General features: G+C 43.6%; 1 protein-coding gene across 4 annotated transcripts in view; it reads left to right on the top strand.

The window, feature by feature from the left end:
* The first annotated feature begins 8,991 nt into the window (after positions 1 to 8,991).
* AGPAT3 (1-acylglycerol-3-phosphate O-acyltransferase 3) overlaps positions 8,992 to 27,169 on the top strand; it is an 89,894-nt gene continuing 71,716 nt past the window's right edge. For 2 of the 4 annotated variants that reach the window (XM_027742003.2, XM_039380191.1), the window contains exon 1: positions 8,992 to 9,204. The gene's annotated coding sequence lies outside the window, so the exon portion shown is untranslated. Of the gene's footprint in view, positions 9,205 to 26,244; positions 26,516 to 27,169 lie in introns of those variants that run through there. The other 2 variants (XM_027742000.2, XM_027742004.2) reach the window with 2 other exon arrangements.

Here is a 27,169-nt window from a genome sequence, read left to right as displayed (position 1 = left end):
AATTTTTCTTCCCCTCCAGATCTTAATTGAAGTTAATTAGTGCACACACTTCAGAGCTGTCTCCAGTTTCTCACTTCCAAGCACCCATTCAGGGGGCACTGAGTGCTGGTAGCTGTTGTGTGGGAATTAGTGTCTGGGGTTAATCCCTATCCCCTGGATCTACCTGGATCCTCATTTGGCACAGGCAAGTGTCTGGAATTGCCCAGGGGCACCAGCCACTGCACTTCTCACTGCGACATGGGAATCCCACAGTTTCTGGTGGGAAGCCCCATGATATCCAAGCCTGCAAAAAATCTGTAAATACCAGGACTCCCGAGGCTGTGCTGCCTGCAGAAACATGTACAAGCTGTGTCTCATCCCAAAAGCCATTGGGGAATATGCATTATTATTGTTGTTGTTGTTGATTATGGTGATATTATTGGTATTATTATTTATATTATTGATATTGTTCTTTATAATATTAATATTATTATTTATAGTATTAATATTGTTATTGTCTTGCCCAGGACTGTGTTTCAGAAAAACAAATTCCAGTACTCCAGTGCAGTACAGCACTGCTGAATCCAAGGCACCATACAAGGCTTCTGTGCCCTTAGTGATGGTTAATTTGGCCCCTTATCCTGGAGAACACGTGAAATAGTACATCTGTGTGTATCTCTGAAATCTGGTGGTTTCAGGAGCTTAGTTCCCTTTTAGAGGTCTTTGGTGAGGCCAGTGCAGAAGGATTGAGGTGTTGGACAGTGATCTTTGTCATGCAGCTTCTTGCTAGAATCTTCTCCATTCTTCAAGTGATAATTTGATGGATCCTGACTTATAAAAAGCACTGTGCAAAAAAGGTCTCTGTTCTTAGACCGTGTGCCTTGCAGATGTGTTACAGAAGAGAAATGTCTTTTGCTTCTTGCAGTGCCCTTATTAGTATCTCCTGGCAAATATCAAAATGCCACGTCAAACCTACAACTTCCAGCATCCCTTCCAGAGTGTTAATACACAGAGATCTTCTGGAAGATCTGCACATACCCACTAATCCCTTTGATTTGATTCAGTTTGTAATGCAGAGCAATTTCCTGGGATGGTTTCAACTGGCCTCCTGTTCCCTTCTGCCTGTCCTTTCTCACACAGTGATTGACATGATGTTACTAGGGAAGTCAACTCTTAGCCATGATGCTGCTCTACTCAAAATCTGTTGCCTCTGTGTTGCTTTGGATTTGCTTGGGTTGAGCTCTGAAATATTAATTATGCCTTTACCAATGGATTATTTATAGCAAGTATTTTATAAACAAGTTATCGGCATGTACTTTCCCCCCCCCTGTCTTGACAAGGGTGGTTCCTCAGATTCAGTCTCTGGTTTACAATGGGAAGTGTTTCTTCCATGAATCCTCTAAATACTGACTTCTATATATGATTTCATAGCAGTGTAAGTCTCACTGTGAAGTCAGTCACAGTTTTTGCACTTGGATTAATGGATATCCTACTTCTAACCAGAAAATGTTTGCATTAAGGAGCACTTCCTAATCTAGACTGCAGACTAACAGACCCACACCTAGTTTGCTATAATGATCTCTTCATTCTCAGTGAATATATGGGAGCAAGTACAATGATAACAGGGTTTTGCAGCCCCAATCTCCCAACTGAAACCTGGGAAGCACCTGCTGTGGATTTCCTTTGCAGCAGATTCCTTTACTTGGGCATTCGATTACTGTGTCATACACTTACAAGCACTTCATTAATTCCTGGTTCTTTCAAATATGGTTTTTGCTGGCTTTTTTTTTTTTTTCAGCTGAGAGCAGAGACAGTCTGCTTCATATGCTGATGCACTTGGATCTGCCTCAGAGACTCCCTATCAGTAATTGCTGCTTTTCTCTTCTGACACAAATGCATCCAAACATTTCCTCCCAACTGCAGATATGCTAAAGCACTGTTGATGACACCAAATCTGCTGTACCCTGCTATCATTTCCATCTCTGGCAAATCCAGGTTGTAACATGGCTGTGGAACTGGAGTTTCTCAGAACTTGTGTTTTGTGAATGTGGATTTTGAAGCAGCAATACATCAGCTGTGGGGTTTCTAAGGCTGTGTGAATTATAGATTCCTTTCATGCTCTTGTGGGGAGGGATGTCCACTGGCTCCTTTCTCTTCTCCACTTAGCCTCAGAAATGTGACAATTACAATGAGATCTGCAATAAAATATGGTATGTATTCTAATCTGCACAGAAATTCACTGGTATTATGAAAACCAGACATCAGTAACAGATGTACAGACCAAACAGATAGTGTGACATTCAGTTTTCATTTCATGGTCTTGGGAAAATTACTCATGTGTAAAGATTAACACATAAAGACTACAAAACCATACAAAAATAAGCCTGACTAGCAGAAATGTTGCCACAACCTGCATACTGGTTCCCACCTAAGTTTGGGGGCTTATCTGATGCCTTTAGCGTATGACATTAACTGATGGCACAAATAGGGTCTGGTTTTCCTCTTGGGTGTATTGACATAATGCCAGTCTGACTCCACTAGCATCACCAAACCACACCTGAGAAACCAAGGAGTCAGCTCCATAAATCAGGGATTGTATATGATGATGACAGATAATATTGGACAATCATCTCTGGCCTCATTCATATATTAATAAATCAACAGAGATATATATGGCACAGACTGCACTACCACTAAATCTTTGTCCTTTTAATAACATGTTTATTGAGTTTCAGGCTGGCAAAGCTATGGGTTACTCCAGAAAAGCATTTTTAAGTGTATCAAAAGCACAGTGGGAAAGCACATCCCCTTCCATGTAACAGCAGCTCACTGAACTGCAAATGCTTCCAAAGCCAGGAAAAAGCAACTTCTTCCTCGCAGAGGTAAGAAATCAAGTTTTCATCTATATTAGGGACCTGGCACACTGCAGTCTTTTATCTTTTAGTGGTTTACATGTTTATACATAACGAGGCAGCCTGCCGGCAGCTCTGGCCAAAACCAGCAGCGGCGGCTGAGTGGGCAGGTTTTTGGTGGAGAAGCACACGAAACAGGTACGTAGGTTTGTCAACATCCAGTTGTAAATCCAGAGGCACTGCCTGCAGTGCTGACCACCATTATAAACACAGCAAAACTGAATGGTGTGTGAGTGCTACTAGACACAGAGAGCAGCAGTGGACAGGGAAGCTCTCCTAATGCATTCCCGAAGCTGAGGAATCTCATTTGCGTTCACATCTTGGCCCACATCCACCACTCTGGCAATGCAAAGGAAAATCAATTGACTAAGCTCCCAGAATTACTTTAAAGATTCAAATAATGTCAAATCAGTTTCCAATGTCTATAGTGACTATCAGGAAATGCAGAATTAAGAATCCCCGGTAAACTCAACTTCGGCAGAGTTCAAGAAGTGTTTGGACAATGCTCTCAAGCACATGTTGGGATTCTTGGGGTGTCCTGTGCAGGGCCAGGAGTTGGGCTCAATGATTTTGATGGATCCCTTCCAATTCAGCATATTCTATGATTCTATGATTCTGTTTCCTTGATCATATGTGTTTAGTAGGGTTTCGTTATCCCATCCTTTGTAACAAACGTGGATAGAGCCTTCCTAAATCTTCGTTTGCAAAGCCTAGCCATGATTATCCCATCCTACTTCTTTGTATAGATGTCCTCTAAAGGTGAACTCAGTCTTTTTCACGGTGTGGTCTGGGTACTGTGCACTACTCAAAATCTGTCAGAAGGCAGTTGATGGAACAGGACACTAAAACTCAGGATCAGACGCATCCTTCCATATATGCGAGCAAGAAAATCGGTTCATTAAAGGAAGCCAAGTACAGAGATAATCAAAGCTGAACCTAAGGCTTTCTCTTTGTAAATGAAAACCACTGTGGGTGCACTACAAGATCCCTTAATTTTACCTGGTTATGTAGCCTTTGGACCAGATAAATGAGCACTGGGCTAAGGGATCTCCAGGGTCCCTTCCAGACCTACACATCTGCAGCCACACAACACAGCATGTACTGGATTCACTTCATCTGCCCCTCAACATGGACAGTAGAGATGTTTACACTCACTGGGCTGCCTGAGCTATCAGTGGGAAACAGGCCTGGCAAGGACAGCAAGTCTTGCTCGGGCTTCTGAAAATAAACTGCTAAGAGAGGGGGTGAATACAAACTGCTAAGAGGGGTTAAACCAAATTAGTGTTTATCCAGCATTTCTTCAGATTCGGTTATATATAGGACAGTGATTCTGCTTTCCTTGTACAGAAAAACTCCCACTAATATTAATGGGTACTTTTTTTCCTTAAAAAGATATACAAAATACAGCCCTTACACTACAGGGAAAAATATGCAATTTCAGTATAAATCAAGAGTGTGTGGTTCAGCTCCAAGTGCCTTGTGAGAAGAACAGAACTAAAATTCACCTCAGGGCGTCCAAAGATAACAAATGCAATTTTGAGAGGAAGTGTGAGGATCTTTAGTTACAGCAAAATGTGTGTTGTGCGTTCGTGTTGCGTGAGGTTTTGTTCTTCGCTGAGCAACATGACCTATTTCCCAGCATCATGTGATTTTTGTATTGGAAGACTCTTCTGTAAAGAAGTAGAATTAATTTTCCAGTGGAAGAGGGACAAAACTGATTTTCCTCAATTCTGCCCAATAAAACAGCGAAACGTTGCATTTCTTTTTATTTATTTATTTAAACTCCATCACCCTTTTGAAAGGTACAGATGTGTAAAGCACACGCTTTACATGCTTATCTGTTCCTGGCAATATGTGGTTTCATTAAGTGTTCATTCAAAAAAATGTACAAGGCATCAGGAAAATCCAAAATAAACTACATTTGGATTTAATATGATTTAAAGTCCATTTCCCACCACAATGGCAGTTAAGCACTTAGACATCTAAAGTGCACAAGAGGAATTTAGGCTGCTTTCCATACCTCCCAACTCACAGTAGTGCCTAAGTTTTCTGCTTAAATTTCACTTAGTTGCCTGGAGTTTTTCCAAGTATGCACATGGAGATGAAAATCTAGGGATGTCACCTCTGGCTAAAATCATCTGGCATTCCTAAAACAGGAATTCCTGTGTCCCAGTCTCATAAGCAACTGTGTCTCTCGGACTTTTTCAGTTCATTCCTAATTGAGCCAACACTAACTCTGAGAGGAGAGAGAAAAAATAACAAGCATATATATAATGGAGGCATCTGGAAGTGAACTGTTTATACAAACTCAACAGCTTTTGAAAAGCTGGGCCCTTGAAGTGTACACAGGCACTCCAAATCAGCAGTCCCTTCTGAAATGCCTGCTATATATGTATTTTTAGCTTGCAGCTTCTTTGTTTCTAGTCATTTCTTCTACCATACTGGAACTGTTTGTAATTATGGTGATAGGGACTTTTTTTGTAATGCTTGTGTAACTCAAAAACGACCAAATGAAAGGCGGCTACACTTTCCCAAAGGGAAAAAAAAAAAGTTTCACGCATTAAGAAATTTCGGCTCTAACAGCAATTAATTTTCAGACAACTGGTGTTCGTGGTACAGGTTTCTGTTCACTTGTCATTATCAACAGCACAACACTACCGAGAACACAGCAAAGCAGAGAATAGGGCAGTGATGATCATGAGGCAACGCCGAACATTTGGTGAGCTAAGCGGATATTCAGTTCGGTTGGATTTAAAGCATTAACCACTTCGGGAGATGAATTCTGGCTTTCTGCGTCTTTTGTATCGCGTGCACACTAATGCATTGTGTCAGCATGTGGTTTTCTGTTAAGACCTCAGATTAATTAGAGCTTAAATTTAGGACAGGATGTGTCAGCACTAGAAAAATAACAGTGCTGTTGCTATGTCGTGCTTTCACATATGTGACCAAGGCTGTGTATCTGCACTTGCCAGAGCACCCCTGAATTTTCAAGGGCAGGTGAGACCTGGGCAGTGTCAGCTTCAGGTCTCCTTGACCTTCCAGCAGCTCGTGCAGGACCTGCTGTCCCAACATGCGAATTGTTGCCTGGATTCTGCTCACTCCAGAAGTTAATTGGGGCTTCGTTGTGGTTGACAGGAGACAAAGAGGAGCTGCCTTTGCATTGGGGTGTTGAACATGAATGACTTAGACACAGCTCAGTATTGAAAACTAATGTGGAAACATTCTCCAGTGATTTCTAACAGACAGTTTGAGAAACCAGAATGAGATTTGGGGAAGGAGGGACTATAGCAGATGAGATGGCTACAAAGTGGGTGCATTTCAAACACTAAGAGAGTCTCTTCAGGTGGAGAGAAAATCTGCTTCTCCAAATTATATTCACATATTCAGAGTAATTGACAAGTGGAGATCAATGCAAGAGACTTTCCTTTCCAGCAGAACCTACAGTTGTGATGCTCTGAAATAGATTTCAGCTGCTTTGATGTGTTAAGTGGATTTTGCTCAATAGAAGAGGTTAGTAGTGCTTTATTTGAAATCTTGCTTCATGAATATAGCAAACATTGCTTCTGTGGAAGAGCTAATTTTAAGCCTGGGGATGATAATGGATAAATATCAGGAGAGCTGTTCTCAGTTTTACCCTAGAGGTAATGACCAGTACTTCACAGAGCTCTCCTAAGTCCTGAGAAAGAGAAGATGCCATTTGCCAGAAGATGTCAGAACACAGCTGAGCAGGAGAGTGGAAATTAATTTCTTGGCAAACTTTATAGTGCTACCTTTGGGATTTTTTTTCATGCTGTTCCTGTATATTCACAATTTTTATTTCTAAAGTTAACATGTTCTTCCTTTTCTTTCTCTTTTTGTTCTTTAACTTTCTCATGCTAAAATACCTTGTGAATGCACCATCCTTCCAGATTTCAGTTTTGGTCATTTGACTTATATGCACAACACTCTCACTGAACTCTACAAGCACTGCAAAGTAGGGCTGCCAGTATAAAATAATATAGGGAATTTATATTTTGCTGTAGTTAAAATTTGGGTAAAGCAGAAACAAGTCAGGCAAGCTTAACTTTCCTTCTGTTAGTGATACAATCTGAATATTCTTCTGACTGAAGAAATGATGTCATGCTCTATTTCTGCAACCAAACTTCCATAAGCTACTTCTATTAGATCGTTCCCTTGAATAAGCTATTTCTTATTTGGAAGAGGACTTGTGAGGCACACTAAAGTGCACACAGATGAAAAATGGATGCTGTACTCTATGTGTATCCTTGTGCAAACCCAGAAGGTGCAGAAAGAAATGAGCTGCAAACACGTGTGTGCTGCCCAGGTGGAAAATGAAGACAAACAGGAGGCTCAGCACCAGGACCCTCAGAGGAAGGCTAAATTGCCTTTTCCTGTCTCCATTCTGAGCTATGTGAGGGACTGAAATCACCTGTGATGTTCTCCAGGAAGCCATGGAGGCTGCTGGAATTTATGGCAGCCCACTACAAAGCTACACCAGCACAGGAGACAGGCCAAAGATTTTGTGGTTGGCCAATCCGGCATGGGCTGAGCAGCATTAGAGGCTGATCAGAACTGCCAACAAGAGGCTGTGCTGGAGGAGAGAGGGGGAAGAAAAAGCAATATATGCACCCAACCTAAGGGCAGAATCTCTGCTTTGTACTAGAACACAGCTACAGCTGGAAAACAGTAGTGAGTTCTGCAATGGCAGTAAAAGCACAGCAATAAAGGGATTTATTGGCACTTCAAGTAAACAAAGAACATAAATATTTACATATTACTCGTGTGTACTTTTCTGAAGTAGGTTATGATGTTCTGAATGTCACATATCACAGGCAAAAGAGGGGGACATGTGGAACCTAAACAACAGGTAAATGCACTTTTTTAGTAGGTCTCCCATAGCTGCTGAGGGTAGTATTTGCTTTATTGTGAAGATTCAAAGACCACTATGACCACTGTCTTTCCATTGTACTGCCTAATGTTAGTCTCCCCAAAATTTGTATTCTAGAACCAAATAAAAGGAACTGTCTTTCAGGAGTAATGAATATGTGATCTTGAACAAAAAGCTTTAAGAGCTGCAAGCATTCACCATCTTGGAAAGTATACCTAATTATTTAGTGGCATCAGTAAGGTGTTTGAAGGATAACGCTAGACACTTGTATTTAAAAATGTTGTTACAATTTGACTTTTTTTTTTTTTTTTTTTTTTTTTTTTTTTTTTTTAATAAAAGGTTGTGGCTTCCAAGCTTTGGCACTTCCTCACGCCGATCCAAGAAAGGAGAGGAAGACCTCCCTATTCCAACTCATTATCGCCCATAAAAGCCTCACCATGTTGAATTTCTCTGGCCGGGACAGACGCAGCTGCTGCAGTCCTGTCACCTCGTAAGGCGAACGAATAAGACTCCAAACAAAACCGCTGTCTCTCAAGAATTATTCTGAAAAGCCGACCAAACTGGTACTCCGCTGCTTCCCCTCCATCCAGCCCCGGGACCCTGCCATTTATCAGCACCGTTCCGTGGCCGTTTCCTGCTTTACAGAGAGTTTCCGCTATCGATCCCCCGCGGCTCCATCTCCGCCTTTCTCCCGCTCAGATCCCCCATCTCTGTGTACGGGAGCTTCTCTCACCCCTCCCGGCCGGCCGGCCGCTCCCTCCCAGCCCCGCAGGGCCGGGCCCGGGGGCACCTTCCTCCCCTCCCCGCCGCGGGATGCGGAGCCGGGCGGGAGGGAGAGACACGCTCCGCGCTCTCCGAGGAGCTCGGTGAGCGGCCCCGAGGGGTCGGGGGACACTCCAGTCCCACAGCCACCCCCGGGGAGCCCCGGCCGGGGGGTGCTCGGCCGCGGCGATGGGCGCTGCCCGCGGTGCGGGGCGCGGAGGGCGAGCGGGCGGCTCCTCCGCATCGCGTCCCGCTGCGGCGCGGGCAGCGCGTAGCCCCGGCCGGGCTGTGCGGGGCGGAGCCGCGCCGGGGCGGGAGGAGCAGCGGCGGCCCCGCTGCCGCCCCCGCTATCTGACCCGACCTTCCCCCTCCTCTCCTCCTCCTCCTCCGCCCCCCGGCTCTCCTGCCCCCAGCGGCCCGGGAGGAACTGAACCGTCGCCGCACAGGAAGTAGCGGCTGCGGGGAGCAGCAGCAGCGGCGGCGACAGCTGGGGCTGCCGCACTCAATGAGCGGCGCTCCCGCAGCCGCCCGCCCCGCTCGCCCCTTCCCCGCCTCCCGAGGGCAGCCAGCCCGCCGCCGCCGGGGGCTGGAGGCTGAAGCGGGCACAGGCAGCTCCGGCTCTCCCCGAGGAGGAGGAGGAGGAGGCGGCGGCGGGGACTGCAGGTTGGTGCCGCTCCGCCGGGATGCGGAGAGGGGAGGCGGGCGGCGGACCCGGGGCGGCCGGGGCAGCATCCCCCGCTCGGCGCTCCTGCACCCTGGGGGGCTCGACCGGGAGCCCCTCTCGGAAAGGCCCCATCGCGCCGCCCCTGCTGCGGCGGCTCGGGAGGAGCCTTGCCGGGCCCAGCCCGGCTCGGTCCGGCGGTGCCGGTGCCGCCGGCGGGCGCTGCGCTTTGTGCGCCGGCGGGCGGTACCCGGGGCAGGGAGGGAGGGTGGGGGGACCGGGGGACGGCGGCGGTGCGGGGAAGGGCACAATGGTCCCGGCTGGAAACGCGTCCTGCCCGTCCGGGGTGAGATGGACGCCGTCCCGGGAGGCGCAGGCTGGCGGCTCGCTGCTGGGAGGGAGGGCGGCTGGGCTCTCCGCCGAGCGCCAGGGGAGGGTGGGAGGAAGGAAGGAAGGAAGGAAGGAAGGATGGATGGATGGATGGATGGATCGGCGAAAAGTGGGAGAGTGGTTTAAAACAAAAAGAAAGAAAGAAGGACAGCCCGTTTCAGGAGAGCCGGGCTGTACCTGGGTGCACGGCTTGCGAGTGCAAAATGGAGAAGAGCAAACCCTATTGATCTGAGAACGGCAACCAAATGGGATGCTGTTATGCCTGGATTCTGTTCAGAGGATGCTGATGGATTTATTAAGGTGCTAACCTAATGTGCAGGCATCTAAATCAATAAGCATGCTGATTATCCCCTTATAGCCTTTAGTGCACTGTATTCTAAGGGAATTTCTTGTTGAGACTGAGTGTTACCTGTTTGATGCTGCACTTGTCTATTCTTCCCCTCCAGTATTTTTTCTTCTTTGAATCTTCATATTTCCTCATTGATTAGGCAGAGAGCAGATATGACAGAGTTTCCAGTAATCTCGCTGCTCATTCTTCAAAGCAATAATAATCTCATTAGCTCATCATTTTATCTCACTCATTAATTTCAAGTCCAAAATAAACTCCATGGCCTTTCCCCTCTCCCACTCTAAGGGAAATAGGCTGGCGTCCAAGATGGCATGTTTGCCATCAGTGAATTGCTGATATGTACAAGCATGTTTGGGAGCAGAGTGGAAAGCTCTCCACTTGTCTTGGCACTGTTTCTTTTGTGGTGACGCTCTTCACTTGAGACTCTGCTTGAACTACGGGTCGTTTGGATGATGTTCAGTGTAATCACAGATAGGTATATCTGTTTTGTTCTTTTTCCAAGTTTGTTTCTACAACCAGTAGAACTTGTACAGTTTCCATTCATTTTCTTGCAACATTGTATGAGATGATGTGGTTAAATGGAGTTGTAGTTGTGACCTGCAGTGAACTTGCTTTGCAGCAGCGAGCACTGGGCTGTTACAGAGCTCCTTGTGCCGTGAACATGTCTGAACCTTGGATTTTAATCGTAAGTGTTCTGGTCTTTCCTGTAACTTTCACAGAAACCTTGGCTTTTGGTTCCCTTCTGTGTACTCTAGTCTTCTTCCCTTTCACATCTATTGTTACCGAACCTTCACAATTAAAATTAAGTGCATTACTGTCAGTACCTTTTTTGGCCTTTTTTAAGGGCCGTCTTATGTACTCTTAAGAGAGTCTCATTTTCTCTTTCTCTCTTAATTCCCACCTTCACCTCTCCACCCTTATGCACACACTTAGTTGGAGAAAGCAGGACAGAGAACAGTTGGTCTCCAAATATAGCTTGAATTCAACAAGCACAGGGAAAACACCTGACCAGATTGTCCCTGCTGAGCATGATTAAAATGGCAGGACCACTTATCAAAACTTTGTAGTGCATTTTCACAGTGCATTGCAGATAGCTCTGTCGAAAATGTGCAAGTTGTACCTGAAAAGAGCTGAAATCAGAATGGGTTTTAGTCGAGGTGATGCTGGACAGAAGTAAGAATGTTATTTCCTTTTCCCTGTGTGGTTTCTTTTGTCTCTTGAAGAGGTGCATTAACAAACAGAACAAAATTCCACTTACAAATACAGGGAACTCTACTAGCACAGAGTATATGTTCTTTTCTCAGCCAGAGCTAAAGCTTTCTGCTCTGTGATAATCTTCTTACAAAATGAAATTGTTGCATAGTCCTGTGCTAGCTTCGGTGTTTTGTTGTTTTTTTTCCTTTCTGCCTCGGTTAGCAGAAAGATGTATTGTTTTCAAATCCTAAATGGTGTTTTGTTTACTTACAAAACTATTACGGAATAATTGGATTTGAGGCTCACATTTTGTGGGGAACCGGTGTGAATAAAGTATTGCTGTTAACTGTAATGAGTTCACCTACACAAAATTTACAGTAGCCATAAATTATGGTAAGTTGCTTCTGCACTCTATGCAAATACAATAAAAAACCAAGAAAGGTTGCGTTCAGTCTTGCTTCTCTGGCTCATGAGACCATAATTCTGGAGGGAATGGCCAAGGTACTGATGAAGAAACATAGTTATCATCTGCAGTGGCTAAAAATGGCCATTTTTTTCAGTGGTGGTTTTTTTTTTTAATGTTCATACTGAGTGTTGGTGCACGTATAGTCTCATTACAGTCAGTGCCTGAACAAAGACCAGGTGACTAGGCAATTGGTACCTTGAGTATCAGGAGATGAAGAACAAAAGAAATGACAAAAAACAAAGGGAACTCAAAATTTCCTTGTGTCTCAGACTGTTTCACTACCTTCTGGTGCTGAACCACCAGTAATAAGTATTCTCTGTCTTCACTTGCATTTCAGGATAGCACCAGGGAGATCTTGCTTGTGGGTAGCTCTTAATAAGAGCTAGAATTAATAAGTAATTGCTAGCATCTTTTTTAGTAAAACTAAAAGGAAGGGAATAGAGAGATATGTGACACTTTTATCCAAATTTCTTGTTTACTTCTGGTATTAACCAACTTTAAATAACATTAAATAATAATCCCAAGGCTTCTGTTGTGTGTTTGATGAACATACTCTTAAATGTATTACATGAAAACCAGTTTGCCATCTGATGCATGATCATGGTCAGGTTTCCAAGTGTGAGTCAGCACCTGAGTTGGGGGATTGATTATCACTAGGACACAGGCACCTGTAGGTAAAATTAGGATAATTTAGGAAGTGTTTTGTTTGGTGGTGCACCAAGCCAATAATCTGTTTCCTGTATTGGTTAATTAATTGCAACGATCCAAATTTCAAATGGTTAAAAGGGAAGTGAACCTTTTTTTATGCTTCTAAAATCAGTATATACTTATGATTTACCTAAAATTTTCTTTGCCTTTGAGTCTGGACACATTTAGGAGTATGCAGAACATGACAGTGATGAGCAGCTGAGCGCTTAGAGGTGTTACACACAAGTTATAGCAAAGATGAAAGAAATGCTGGTCTTTTTTGTAAAGATCAATCTATGAGTGCTACCTTTGGATCCTTCACAGTATCTCCTCCTTCTGCTGGGTCTGTACCTTTAGCTGTCTAACCAGCACAACTGTGCAGTTTAGTAGATGAAATATTTGTCTTGGGAAGCAGGAACCTTAAGTTCTTGTCCTTGTCCAAACAGGTATTCAATGTTGTAAAAAGGGACTGAGAGCCACAGGGGCTCCTTTTTTTTTGACTGTAAACCCGTGCAAAACCCAAACAGTTTTGGGACAGTTTTTTGGACCAGCTGTGCCAGGTTAGCCTGCTGCATAACTGAGGAAGTGCTAGGTGGAGATTATGATATCTTACAGGGAAAAGGCAAGGAAAGCTGTACTGAAATGGTGCACAGCTCAGACTACATGAGGATGCTTCCCACCAGACTGACAGGCAAAGGAGACAATCAGACTCACTTTTCTGTTTCATGCCTGTGTTTTGTGAGGGGTCCAGTGTTGTCTTGGCACCCTGACCTTCCTGGAGTTGTTGATCTCTGAGACACCTCCCCAGTCCCATTGCTGTTCCAAGGCATATCACTTGTAGGGAGAGCAGGCCCTTAATTTTGGAATGCTGCCTCCCTTAGGAATTGGGAACTTGGGACCTAGGCTCTGTGAAACTTGCTACTTGCAATGCTGCATTTTTTGTGCACCCATAGGTTCCGGTTCCTGGGCAGAGAACTAGGATGAAATAAAGAAGACAAGAAACTTTGTTTCCTCTTGGATGGGGAATGAACGCTGGTGTGCTGACTAGTCTTAATACTGCAATTTATCTTGCAGTAGTATCAATGACGTGGCGTTTGCTTTCCAAACAAAAGATGTGGTTTATGTCCCGAAGAGTTTAAAGATCATTTGAAGTTTTGTGTAGTGGAAATGGTATTTTTTTTCAGCCAAATCGACTTTGCTCTGGGTACAACCTCTTTGCCTAATTGTGATTACTGCTGGAGTTTGAGACTGCTGAGGAAAAAAAGAAAATGCTTATACTTGAGGCAGATGTTGATCTCCCTGTGCTTTATGAGAATGAAAGGGCATAAAGATTCCTTATACATTTGGAGTGAAATGGTAGAAGTTTTCCATACAGATGAGGTGGATTTGAGTGCATGGCAGAGCACTTAAAATCCAATGCCTGTGTATTCATGAAAAAAAAAAAGCCTATTAAAAACCTTTACAATGTTTCTGCATCAATGTTAAGACTTCTTTAATGGTCAGGCATAAGCAGTGTGACATTGGAATCTTTCTGTGTGTAGCACCTCTTCTCCATGCAGATGGACTTTCTAATTTGCTGTAAATTAAAAGAGGTTTCAGTCAAATTTTTAGTTCCTTTCTCTCCCCTCTTGTTGTTCTTGTGTGTTGGCAATACTTAGGTAATTATAGTGTGCGTGCTAGAAGCCCTGACAGCCTGAGTTCTTTGTAAAAAATGCGATGTTTCCCTTAATTAAGAGAGACTAGAAACAGCACCTGAATCTATTAATTAAATAGTCAAAGTTGATAGCTATTTAGGATATATTAACAAGCAAAACAAAATACATTTTTGACTAAAGTGTTGCCCACAGTAAATGAACTACTACTGTAAGGTTTTCGGGGTTTTTTGTGGAGAAAAATAATCTGTTGGTGCTGCAACTGTCACACATGCACAGTCATGCAAAATTCATGTGAGATTGTTCCCGATTCTATGGTTCTCAGAACAATAGCCTCTATTTCTTCTTCAAAGCTCTTCAGAGCTGTTAAATAATCCTTGTGACAACCCTATGAAGTGAGTATTGTAGTAATTTTGTATGGATGGCAAAACAATTAATCGGCATTGTCTCCAGCTGTACTAGGACAGTGGGTTTTGCAGCGTGCCTGGGGCCTGGCCTGTTCCTGAAAGCATGTGGTTGTGTGAGCAAGGGTTAGGGTGAGTGTGTCTTGCTGCCTCTTCTGGCTGTAACTGTGCTGATGAAAACATTTTGCAGATGAAGTGGTCATCAACATCAGGCTGGAACTTACGTGTCCTGATAAAGGATGGATTTAGCTTGTTCTAAATTATTCAGACCATGTTACTGGCCTCGCTTCTTGGAGCTGTTGGATGGGTGGAGCTGTTGGCCTTGCTGGTGTCTGTAATGTTCTTTTGCATGTGAAAGTTGCATTACTCAGAGCACAAGTTTGCTCATTAATGGGATGAGGTCCTGGTCGGACGCTTCCCACTGGAGTAGTGCCAGGCTGGGCTTGCTTAGGATGATGAGTTGCCTCAAGGTTGACCTCCTAACTCCCTTTTATCTGAAAAGGCTGCAGAACCAGCTGTTACATGAACACCAGCAGCATCTGCCAGCTGAAGGAGGTTTGGATAACCAGGACGTAAGTTCCTGTTTGGGTCTGACCGGTGTCGCAGCTTTTCTGCGCAGCTTGGCTTTGGCTGCTGAGAGATGTGTGTCTCCTCTTCTCCTCCACCAGCTCTGCCTGCTGCCCTTCCAGGAGTTATAAAAGCCACAGCAGATGGCTTGGGGAGGCAGTGTCTGTAATTACTGCTGCAAGATTTGCCTAAGCTTGACTCTGCGCAAAGAACGCTTTATTTTTTTTCCCCTGAAGATTCAAAGTTGTCGGTACTTCAAATGCAGATTTGGTCTTTTCAGGGGAACACGACGGTGGAAATGTTGTGCGTTGCGTGCTGGTTCAAAAGCAGCCTGTTTTTCCTCTTGACATAATTCATATCATGCTTTAGTGTTATCAGTTTTCAGTCTTCCCTGGCTAGGTCAGCCTTCAGGTTCCTGGTACTGATATAGACTAGACTGCCTATGGACCCAAATTTTGATGAACTGTTAAATAACACAACTACAATCAGTGTGTTTGATAAAAGTGGGGTTTTAAACCCACTAACCTGGCTGGAAACCTTCCAGCAGGTTTTGGTGTGAACTTTTTTCTCCCATCTGAGCAGAGATAGGAGGTTTGACTGTAGGTTTGACACACCTTTAATGCCTAATACAAGTGCTCATCTCCCAGCTGTAGTTGTGACTGATTGACCCAACATTATGCTGCAAATCATGTACTTCTCTGTGGGACCCCTTGTTCCAAGTACCTTTCTGAAGTCTTGGTCTCCCTAACAGCCTCTCTGAGCTGAATTTCTCCTCTCACATCTCTGGTGCTTATGGCACTTGGGTTATTAACTGTATAGCCAGCCAAGTTTGAATTGTAAGAGGGCTGAAAGCAAAGGGAAAGAAAGCTTTTAATTTCCTGAAGTCAGTGAAGAGGCTGTGACCCAAACCACCCACTGAGCAATGTTGTTTTTCCTTCTGGTGGCCACAGCAGACGTGACATCTCTGGTTCCTCAGACTGTTTCCTGAGGTTACTCACAGTACAGAGGGCAGGACCCCTCTCTTCCTAGGGAGCATGAGGCTCTCACCTGTATTTATTTCAAGGTGTGGGTTTTTTTTATTTTTAATTTACTTTGCCTATAAAGTACATTTAGCTAAAAGTATAAGTAGCAATGGGAATTTGATCCAGATTCCAGATCCTTATTCATCTCCATTTCCAGTGAAATGTTATCTCTGGAGTCATGGGATTGAGGTGGCTTTGGGAATTTTGATTTTTTTTTTTTATCTTGTCTTTTGCTTTTGCTTTCCTGGCCAGCCCATGGCAGGGGGAGAGTGTTATGCCTTTTAGCAGTCTCTGCTCATAATTAACTTTTCTGAAACTCGTAAATGGTTTTCACGTTGAATTTGCTTCCGGTATCGCTCTTACCCGTGGAGAGGACAACTACTTGAAAACAGACGTATTTCATACTGTGGCAAGGATGTTTGTGTGCTTTCTTTAAGAACTGAGATGGTTTAATCTGAAATAGGATGTACTTTGAGTAATTCAGTTTGCTTTGTTGTCTCAAGTCAAGTTGTTTCTGACGATGGAAGCTGAACTGTCTGGCTTAACTCTCCGGTCGTGTTTTTTCTCCAGTGTCCTTCTGTGATGGTACAAGACCTATCACTGCCAAACACTGCTGGATTCCTTTCAGGCTTTTCTGTCCAAATACTCATCAGAAAACACTCAGTGAACCCTCTCCTTCTGCCCACTCTGGAAGGACAGAGTTTGCCTTCATTACCCAGCAACCTTATAGCAGCGGGTCTTAAGCTGAACTTAAGAAGGCAGAAGCACTTCTGCCTTGAAGTTCCTTGGATGCAGATCACCAGATACTGGGACGTTAGGCAGCAGCAGGGTCACAGTGCACTTACCCTGGTCCTCTGCTCTTCCCTGACCATCATTTGCTGTCTGCTGCCAGGGACATGTCGTGAGATGGGACTTTGGCTCTGGCCTGGTGCAGATGTTTTGCTGCCTGGGTCCTGCTGAGCCCTAAGAAGGGCATTCAGCCTTGCATTTGAAATGAAAACCTTGGTTAAAAATGGCATTGCTTCAGCTTACTTGTTGCAGCTGTAGCCGTGGCTGCAAATTGAGGACTGTCACTTAATTTATGGTAAAAGTTTTTGGAGCATGTAGTCTTAGAATGAAGATATGTCCATTAAATATGTATGTATCCTTATGCTGTTAGATATATATTGCTGACAAGCTCTTGTGGCTGCAGCTGTGCCTATACCAAAGCCCTCTAGATGGTACTTCTCTTTTTTTTTTTTTTTTTTTTAAAACTTTGAAGCTTTTGCCAGCAACTTACCAATAAAGAAATAAGCTTCACTGAAAGGTTTCATTTTAGTCTGTGTACTATATTTTTTCTGGCATGCTCTGGTACACTGTGAAGTGATGTATTGGCTTTTCAGAAGCAATATCATACGGGGGAAGAAGAGCTGACCAAAGTAGTGGTGATGAGTCCTGAAGCATTCACAGCATCATCTTGGTTACATTTCACAGTAAAAAACAGATAGAGAGTGTTCATCATTGAAATAACAGGACCTTCTGTATGCAACCCACTATGAGCCTTATTCAGGTAGAGAGCCTCTACTTTTCTCTGCAACAAAAGAAAGTGGTATTATCCTTTTATTTTGTTGTTTTGTTTTGTTTTTTTTCTGGCATTGTTTTTATTTCATCAATTTTTTTTCATGTCCTAAACCTTAAACGTTTTCTACTAGTGCAGTGATCTCAAGGTTTTGTCAAGCACCCATATGGTAGGTCTGGTCCGAAGGCTGAACCTTCGGTTTTCCTGCAAGGCGTTGCGGGTGGAAAGGCTGTGCTTTACGTCCATCTGCACTAATTCTTCTGACACCAATTCCAAAGCTGTCTTGGTGGATCCCAGAGGAAGCTGTGAACTACTGTGGAGGGTTATCTGTGGATAACTTGGCTGGCTGGGCCTGAGGAAGGAGGAGGATGTGTTTCTGTACAAGGGAGGCTGGCAGAAGCTTTACCGCGCTTGGTGGCACGTAGGAAATCAGCACTGGTTGCTCCTCACACCACTCACTGCTGCCGTGAAGGAAGGCACACCCTTTGAGGACATGATTGGTTTTGTGATGGCAGAGTGAAGACTTCCTTCTCAATGAAGGAACATCCAAAAAGAACGTGGGTTTCAGGTTGGTTTAACAAGCGTTTCCTTAGTTGGTTTATTTTAACAAGACTTTGCCTAGATGACTTTTTTAATTGAATATTTAAGCGAGTTGAAAGGAGGCATTTTCCTGTCTCTCTTTAATTTGTGCTGACACGTGGTTTAGCATAATTATTTTTTAATGTCCTTTTTAAAAGTGTGGTGCCCTCATCGTCTTGACCTTTCTCCTTCAAGAAAGAGTGGATTTAATTTGTTTGGTGAGAAATGCCTGTTATATCGTTGCCCTTTGACAGGGAGGTAGGTGGGAGAGGTGGGCTTGGTGAAAAAATTGCTGGCTTTTAAGGTGGTGGGTTCAGGCCAAAAAGCACTAAGAGTGGTCTGAAGCATGCTGTGGTGTTTGGAAGCTCCCTTTCTGAACCTCATGAATTTAGTTCTGAATATGAACCTTGCAGCATTACACAGATGCTTTGGTTTTACTGGGTGACCTAAAAAAACCAACTTAGAGCTTTCCTTTCCCCTCCCCTGCCCTCCTTCTCCCGCAGGCCTGTTCTTTTCTTCTTGGTCAGCATTAACTTTCCTGAGATCTGGGGCCCTAAAGAGGAAATGGAGCCGTGTTCTTCCGTGTTTAGGTTTCTGCCTGATCCAGCAAAGGGAGTAGTGGAATAGTGGAGTACTCCTGGGTAGGAGCATTTTGTCAGAGATCAGAGAAAACTGGCTGCTTAACTTCCCATCTAGTTGGCTCTTTGCTCTTCCCCAGTTCAGCAGGACCATCAACACTGAAAAAAAGGTTGGCACCATCATTTCTAGTGGGGTTGCAGTTTAGTCTGGAGTGGAGGAGTCTGTCCGCTGATACTCTTGATCCTCCTCTTTGAAGAAAATCAACCACAGCTGCCTCAATTTTTGGTCATACCATTGCCTACATTCATTTGTGCCTCTGTATTTGCTCTGGAGTCTTTTATTTAATGCTGTTCATTAACACAGTGAGTGGCAAAACATCTAAGGGGAAAGAAAGCTCTAGAGTTGCTTGTATTTCTGTTTTGATAATAACAAAAAATATAGTGCTTCCACTTAGCAGTTTGAAACCTGAATGTGAGTCAGTCTTAGGTGATTGAAAAAAACCCAAAAAACAAAACAGCCCAAGAACCCCAAACCCTTCCCTTCTCTCTGACCCCAAAAGGAAAAAATCAAGCACCCCAGATGGGGACACACACGCACACCCCCCTGCAAGATGGTTTTCCTTGGCATGAGCTGGACTGTGGCATGCACCTGGAAGTATTGCTTTTTAAGAAACACCTTTTCCTGTGGACAAAGTTGTAAGAAAAATTGAGTGGAAAAAATTCAGAGATGTCTAGGAAACATTACCAAAAGGAAGATTTAAAGAATCAATATAGTTCTACGTAGAGAACACGTGGAAGCCTGCTGCAAGAGGAGAAAGGAGTGAATTGCTGTCTGTGCCTGCTGTAGAGAAGACAAGTTAGGGATTTAGGATGCAGAATGGAGAGTCGGAAAACTTTGGAAAACACTTTCTGCTGCCAAATGGGAGTTGTAAAATCCATGTTGCTGGAAGGAACTCAAAAAAGAAAAGATTCTGGCAGATGCCGGGGAAGAGTTGGGGTTTGGGGCTTCTGCACTGGGGACTGGGGTGCAGGATCCCTGGTGGGAAATGTACCTTTATGAGATGTGGACAAGGGGCAGGGGCGATCCAAAACCTGTAAGTTTTGGCCTTCCCTGCTCATCCCTTATGTTGCTGTGCAAAAAAAAAAAAAAAAAAAAAGATAAAAGATATGAGGGAGTGGGGGACAAGAAATTAGTGGTCATGATGAAGAGGAGAAGTAAAAGGTGATGGAGAAACTTTACTGACAAAGGTTGGGGGCAGCTGGGTTAGGTGACATTTTGAAATCTCCTTTGGCTGCAGACACTCAGTTTTATTTTGGTAGAGACTTATGCTCTGAGCCTGCTCCACTCCAGGAGCCTCATATGCTGTGAATTCCAGCACAAGGCAACACTGATCATTATGTGTGTCAGACCGAGTGACCCTGGGAAGGATATTGGTATTTTTGCTTTTCTGACAAGAAGTCCTCTCAATTAGTGGCTGCTTCATAACTTCCTCTTGGAGTGTGTGAAACAATTCACTCGCAATTCATGTGTGTTCCATGCAGAAGGTAGAGCAAAGCCTTGGAGATGTTGCTTCAAAACTGGTGCCTGAACTCAGCTACCAGAATGACCACGGTGCTGGTTGCCTTTGGTTTGCTGTTTTTTCAACCATTTGGCTCTCAGTGAGTTTCTGTGGCACAAAATTAATTCCTGATGACCAGCCAAAGTACCTTAGAGTCCCTCTGGCCAGAAGCTGTAATTACCAGGAATGCATGGAGGGCACTAAACAAAAGCTGAAAGGCCGGGTAAACCTCATTCAGCAGTGGCCAGTATGTGCCCACAGAATTTAAATGCAAGTGCTGGTTCTCTCTACAACACAGTCTTGCTTGCCTTTTTGGTATTGCAACCATTGCACGAACCTGGTGGGTGCTGAAGTAGTTCTGCAGAATGATTAGCAGTGAATTAAAATCTGAGTCAAGTTCCTGGCTGCCTGTACTGACAAATGCTTTGCTAGCAAGTATTTGAGACAAAGTACCAGAAAATTTATGGACTGTGATGGTCTGTCACTCTGTGTGAACAGAAAAGAAATACCATCCAGCTTCCTGAAATGATTTCTTTTTATGCGTGGTATGCCTAAAATTATTTGGCAGGACATATGGTCTTTGTGTGTTGGTAAAACACAGGCAGTCCACGCAAGGAAATGTGGAGCATCTTGTTCCTTGAGTTCTCTCCCCCAGCAATGGCCAGTGTGTAACCTCAGCAGTGCTGAGCTGTCGTCAGCTGTGTCTGAAAAACTCATCCAAAGTGTGTGTATCTCTCATGTAAATGAGACACAACTTGCCTCCTTATGGCCACAAGGAAGTTCAGTCTTCCCGTCACTGAGTATGGAGCCTGTGCCTAGGTAGGAGAAACAGAACTAAGATAAATTGAGCCTCTGCTGAATGACTCAAAAGCTGTTGGGGGAATTTGTAATGTGCTAGGTTTTAAAATGCCAGATGCTCTTATGAGAGAGGAGCCCTGCTATGTTTCTCCCTTAATTCCAGAACAACGTTAAGATGAGGTTCTGTCCACTGGAAGCATTTTGGATGTCATCGTTAGGTAAATGGACCCTCTGTCTTGAAAGACTCCGCCTCTTGCAGATAATATAGTATTTGGAGGTCACAGACCTGATGGAATTACATGTGTGAGAGGGCATGAGCAGCAGAAAGCCTGCTCTTATGTTTGCCTCGGGTAGCCAGTGAGTCCTCATTAGCCATGTGCTTCTAAACCTGCAAATAACTGTTACACAAATTAAAACCCCCACTGCACTGATTCGGGTCCTCTCTGCTGAGGTGTCTGTCTCACAGCAGTTGTGTTCAACAAGTTCCAGCAGTGTCAAGCACCTACAACTTGGTTATAAAGTAGGGATTTTTTTCCTCCACTGAGGTTTTTATGCTTGAGACTTTAACTTGCATGTCATCTCTAGAAGAGGGTGGATCTTCTCAGACAGGTGAATTCATGCATCTCCAACTTATCTTGATCTTTTGGTATAATTTTCTCTTGTTCACCTCCTCCTCTTCCTCCTCCTCCTCTTCCTTGTTTCATCCCACTTATTGTGGGTTTTGTCAGGGCACTTTTTTAAGGATTTAGAATCAGTTGCCAAATTACAGTAATGAGCAGGTAAGTTTAACGCTGCGCTGCACGACAGATGAAGTAGTAATGTTTAATCTTTGTGTTTTTCATTTCTGTGCTTCCAGTGGACTTAGACCAGGTTTTCTTTTTGTATCTCTAACCATTTTTCTTTTATACTGGATGTATATGGGGAAAAGAGCGGAAAGAGGAGGAGCATGAAGGGAATGAAAATGGCTTTTACCTATTCCTGGTTTTTCTGGGATTTATGTTATGTTGCTGTGGAGTGGGAGCTACTGTTGTCTCCTGAACACATTGTGTAGGCAACCAGCAGACCTGAATGTCACAGGTCCACATTTGGGCAGATGCTGCCTTTATTTAATCTATAAACCAGGGGGTTTAGGGAGTGGTCTGGGTCGAAAGAGAGGAGTGGGTGGGTGGGAGTGTTGAGGGCCTGTGGAGATTGATCTGTTCAAGCTGTCACTTTTTGGGACTCCCTGTTGCCTTGTCTTGTTCCAGATCCCTGCAGCGCATCTCTCCTGGCCTCACTTACTGCTTGTTGGGATCTGCCACATCTTGAATTTGCTGTTTGTCAAATTTTTTTTATATTCTCCGCCAGGAATTCGTGGAGTTGTTTCTGCTGCTTCTTTCCCCCCTTTACTCCACTGAGGCACTTTGTGCTGCCATGTCAGAGGGCAAGAGGCTCTCATAGGCATTTAAGAGCTGCTGCCCATTTTTTTAAGATGCGTTATCTCTTCCTTTTCTCGAGAGTCCTACTTTTCTGCCTCGGGTCTGGATGCAGTCATAATTTATGTAGAAATCTTGTGTTAAAACTTGTTCAGATGTTAACTTAGCAGAGACAGCTTTGCAGTTCTTGTGCTGGAAGTGATAGTTTCTGCGAGAGGAGGGAGCTGTGCAAACTCGCTAAAGATTCTGGTTATATTGGCCAGTTCTTGACTGCAGCCTTTTTAGCTGTTTGTTGAGAGGTTATTTCGGGAAGAAGAATGTAATCGGGTCAAAAATCAAATTTCAGTCGAGGCTGATTCATTTTGTATGGGCATGTTTTAGTTGCTGGGCACTACTCACAATAGAATTTGGAAGAATTGAAGTGTTCAAACTAATTTTTACCAGTGATCTTTCCCCATTGGTAAAAATTGGCTTTTCTGACATGGTTTCATTTCAGATTCCTGAATGCTAATTTCTGTTTTGTATTAAATGTACTTTTGACTAACAGAAAAGCATTGGGGAAAGTATTAAAGCCCAAAGGGAAACAAAACCATTTCCTTTTGGCTTAATGTTTTTGTTTTTGTTTTTTTTTTCTGTAGATCAGCCATGGACGTGTTTTGTTTTGACCTATTTTATTCCCAGTATGAACTCAAAATTTGAAGTCCTGCCACTGAGCAGAGTAAACTTATAAAACACTCAAGTAAATTAAGGCAGAGTACTTGGAGTCTAAACCATGCTTATGTCACTTTTGTTCACCATATCATGGTGGTTCCCATTAGTAATCACAGTGGCCTTGGAGAAGAGGATGGCTCTGTGCAGGCAGACACTTTCCAAAAGTGTCAAGTGTTCATACCAGGTAGTTAATGTGTATAGTTAATGTCTTTGATATCTAAAAACTGGGGGGGTTGAGTTCATAATGTATGCTTTTCCATACTGGAACCTGATTTTTTATTTTTTTTTTGTTTTGTTTTAGTAAAAAGAGAAACTGCCACGATGTCTCACAAAGCAATAGAGGGAAATAGCATTATAAATCCCTTGATGTGTTGTGAAAGCCGTAGACCTTTCCTGTTGCTGTCTTCTATTTGCCTTCTGTGCAGCTCAGGTTTGTTATTATGTGCTCTTCCTCTCATGGTCACTATTCTCAAAAGTTTCTTCAGTTATTTATCAAACTGCAAAGTATTCAAAATATTTACATTGAGACAGCAGCTTTTTTTTTTCCTGCACGCTGAAATCGTGTGGCCATCCACCAAATGAACTGGCTGGAAGGGGATGGGGTGGAGGGGCCAGGCTGGTTCTAAAATTGGTTGTAATCTTCTCTGCTTTAATTAAATGCTGTAGAGGCTAGTGGGGCAATGTAATGAACATGTAGTGTCCCTTTAGGCACTCCAGAGTGTTTCTCCTGGCCTGGAGCCACCACTCTCAAAGGGTATAAGTTTCCCAATGGTCTGGTGTGGCGTCTGCCAGTCCCGTGTGGATGTTGTGGATGTGTCTTGGAAACATCCAAAAATGGCTCTTGGCACCTATGTTTAGAAACCCAGATCGCTTCCATAAGCGTTGGTGAGAATTTCAAGGAGCAGATTTTCTCTGCCCATTAAACTGGAAGCATTCATAAGGGATAGACTTTTCCTCAAACCTCAGTCATCTTTTCATCTCCCTGACTCAGTGTCTGTGTGTGTGTTTAAAGCCAAAACCTTCAAGTGCCAATATGCAAATACACCCTTAGCTCAGTGTATGAATTCAGTCTGAGATTACTTGACTCTCATGAAGATGTAATTTCATGGCTGTAAGACTCTAAAATCACCCTGAAATTAAGGTCTCAGAGTAATCTATAATAAAGGAACACCGCAAAAATGCGGGTGCATAGGAGTATGAATACTCTGCCTTAAAAGACAGATACCTGTGAAAATGCACATGCTGTAAACCTTAGTAATTTTGTTGTTGTTGGGATCAAGTTTTTTATTATGCATTAAATAGTTTATAGGCAGCTGAGCAGTGCAGTGTCTGGTTGCTTGGTTTCTCCCCTATTCCTGGCCCATGGTGTCATACCCATTTTAGTGAAATACCATATCTCTGCTGTGATCAAGGCAGAAGGAGTAAGGTAGTGATTGGTATAATGAGATTTATTTATTTTTTTCCTAGCTTCCCACTGTCCTTTAGCACAGTACTTCCATAAATACATTGTAACACTGTGATAGCTCTGTAGTAACTCTGATGTTCTAAAGAAACAAAAGAAAACATCTCCGGAGATTACCAGCTTTCGAAAAATATTTGTCACGTGAAGAGCAAAGTTGTTCCCTAGCAAAAACTCCTTGCACCTCTATGCTTTCCAATCTTCTGTTATTCACTAAAACTCTTATCCACTAAAACTCTCAGACATATGTTTTAAGTCCTCTTGATTTCAAGGTTCGCATGTGTCCTGAATTAAGCTGCTTTTTTATAATTATTTTATCATCATTATCAATCATAAAGAGTGTTTTGGGCTTAGATAAAAGGGCCATAGTTGCAAAACATCTTAGAACAGAAAATATGCCAACCATCTTGATCTGTGGAAAGAAAGATTAGTGTGGATAGTAGGAGAAAGTCCAGCCTCTGAAAAGCAGTCACTGCAATGGTGTACATTCAGATAAGGTTCAAGGAGTCTCTGAATGTTGCCCTTGATGCCTGAATGGCTCTCAGATATTAAGGTGGTGCAGTTTACTTGGTCACTAAGATTCAGTTTTTATTAAGACTCCTTGCATGTAGGTCTATATAGTTTCAGTTGTTTAGTATTTTCAGTAAGCATTTAATGTTTTTAAATACCTTTCCAGGAAGGAAGGGATACAGTGGAAGGGGAGAAGGGTTTTTTTAAAGTATATATTCTTTTTCTCTTAGTTTTTTCTCATGTCCAAGAGAAAGGCAGGAGCAGAGTTGTCTGTTTCTAATAGTCAAGCAATAGGCAGAGCCTTAAGCCTAGAATTAAATAATTAGAAACCTTCCCTCCAGATCAGTAACTCATGCCAGTCTTTGTAGTGACCAGCACTTCAAATGATATTTAATCCAGGTTATTGCACAGCAAACATTCTTTCCTTTGGGGTGCATCAAATGCTAGTTGCAGTTGTAATTAACAACTTGGATTTCAGAAGGTGTTCTGCTTATTTTTACCTATTTTTCTTTGTCTAAAAATCAGCCAGTACACTGTATATGGGTCAAAATATATTCTATTCACTGGTATGTACATTAAAAATCAAAAAGTGTTAGGACAGTGTGATATAGCATCGTAATGGGTAAATAATCTGTGCTTTATAAATATTTCAAATTGTGTTTGAGGGTTGCAAGGAAGTGCTGCTTTATGGCATGGCAAACCACTGGCCACGGGACTGAGAATATTTCCAGGGGGTGGATTTATCTTGGGAAGGAGGCAAAGCAGAGCCTGCAGCACTGGTTGAGGCTGGGCAGTGCAGCAGGACACCAAGTTGGAAAGCTGAGTCTGGCACTTGGCAAAACGCACTCGTGAGGAATCATAACCCTTCCTTGTGACCGTAAAAAAAAAAAAGAAAAACGGTCAGAGGTCCGGAGGGCATTTGTGTGTTTGCTTTACCTGTGCACTTTGCCCTGGTTATGTGACTTTTCCAGACACTATTTATATTTGAAGCAACGTGAGATCGCGGCTGGGCCTGTGAAGGACGTGAGGGGTGGTTTGCACGTGAGGGTCAGGACGTGCTCGTTGCTCCCCTCCGAATGTGCTCTGGCTGCTTTAGCAATGCCTTCCTAATCTTTGGACATACTCGTGTGTGCTGGGCACGTCTGGGGGGGCAGCAGGGTGTGCAAACACGCAAGGGTCTCACCAGCTGTGTCGTGTGCTGGTGATACTGTGGGGTGCTCCATCTGTCGAAGAGTCCTGGATTAAGGAGAAGGCATGAATGCGGAGTCAGCCAGTTCTTCAGGGCACTGAGCCTGAGGTGTGTGAGGAGAAGGTGTTGGTGAAGTCAGAGAAACTGCTTCTCTGCTGTGCCTGAAGGTCCCGGACCCATCTGGACAGCGTGTGGTTCCTCTGCTCCTGGAGCAGCATTCCCTGTGGTGGGTAAGCCAGAAATGCTTCCTATGGACCTCTCTGCCAGGCAGCCGCAGGTCTCTGGTGCTGCAGGGTTACCTGCTGTCTAGGAAGAGTTGCGCAACCTTATTTCTCATTTTGATATAAGTGGTTTGGGATCTGGTGTTTTAAAGTGATGGTTGTGCTGGGGAGCAAGGCGGAGCTGGGAACTTGTTAAAGAAAAATGGTAATCATAGAATCATAGGATGTTAAGGGGTTGAGAGGAACTTTAAAGATCACCTAATCCCAACCCTCATGCTGTGAGCAAGGACACCTTCCACTAGACCAGGTTGCCTAAGGCTTTATCCAACTTGGCCTTGAACACTGTCAAGGCTGGGGCATCCACAACTTCCCTGGGCAACTTGTTGCAGTGTCTCACCACCCTCACAGTAATGAATTTCTTCCTAACATCTAACCTAAATTTCCCCTCTTTTGATTTGTACCCATTGCGCCTTGTCCTATCACTACAATGCACTTACATGTTACCTCTGGAGTGTGTATGAGGTCTTAATCTATTTACCACTGAATGTGCTACACTTGGGATGCCCTGCCAGTGTGTAATTGTATTTTCCATGTACCAGTACATATTTTAACCTTTAGTTATTAATATTGTTTTATGGGTTCTGTATTCCTGACAGGGC

The sequence above is a fragment of the Pipra filicauda genome, unplaced genomic scaffold (assembly GCF_003945595.2).
Source record: "Pipra filicauda isolate LSUMZ 115617 unplaced genomic scaffold, ASM394559v2 scaffold18_size4552066_pilon, whole genome shotgun sequence".
In the NCBI taxonomy this organism is placed as follows: Eukaryota; Metazoa; Chordata; class Aves; order Passeriformes; family Pipridae; genus Pipra; species Pipra filicauda.
Note: the sequence above shows the minus strand (reverse complement) of the source record. Positions and strands in the feature narration are given on the sequence as shown.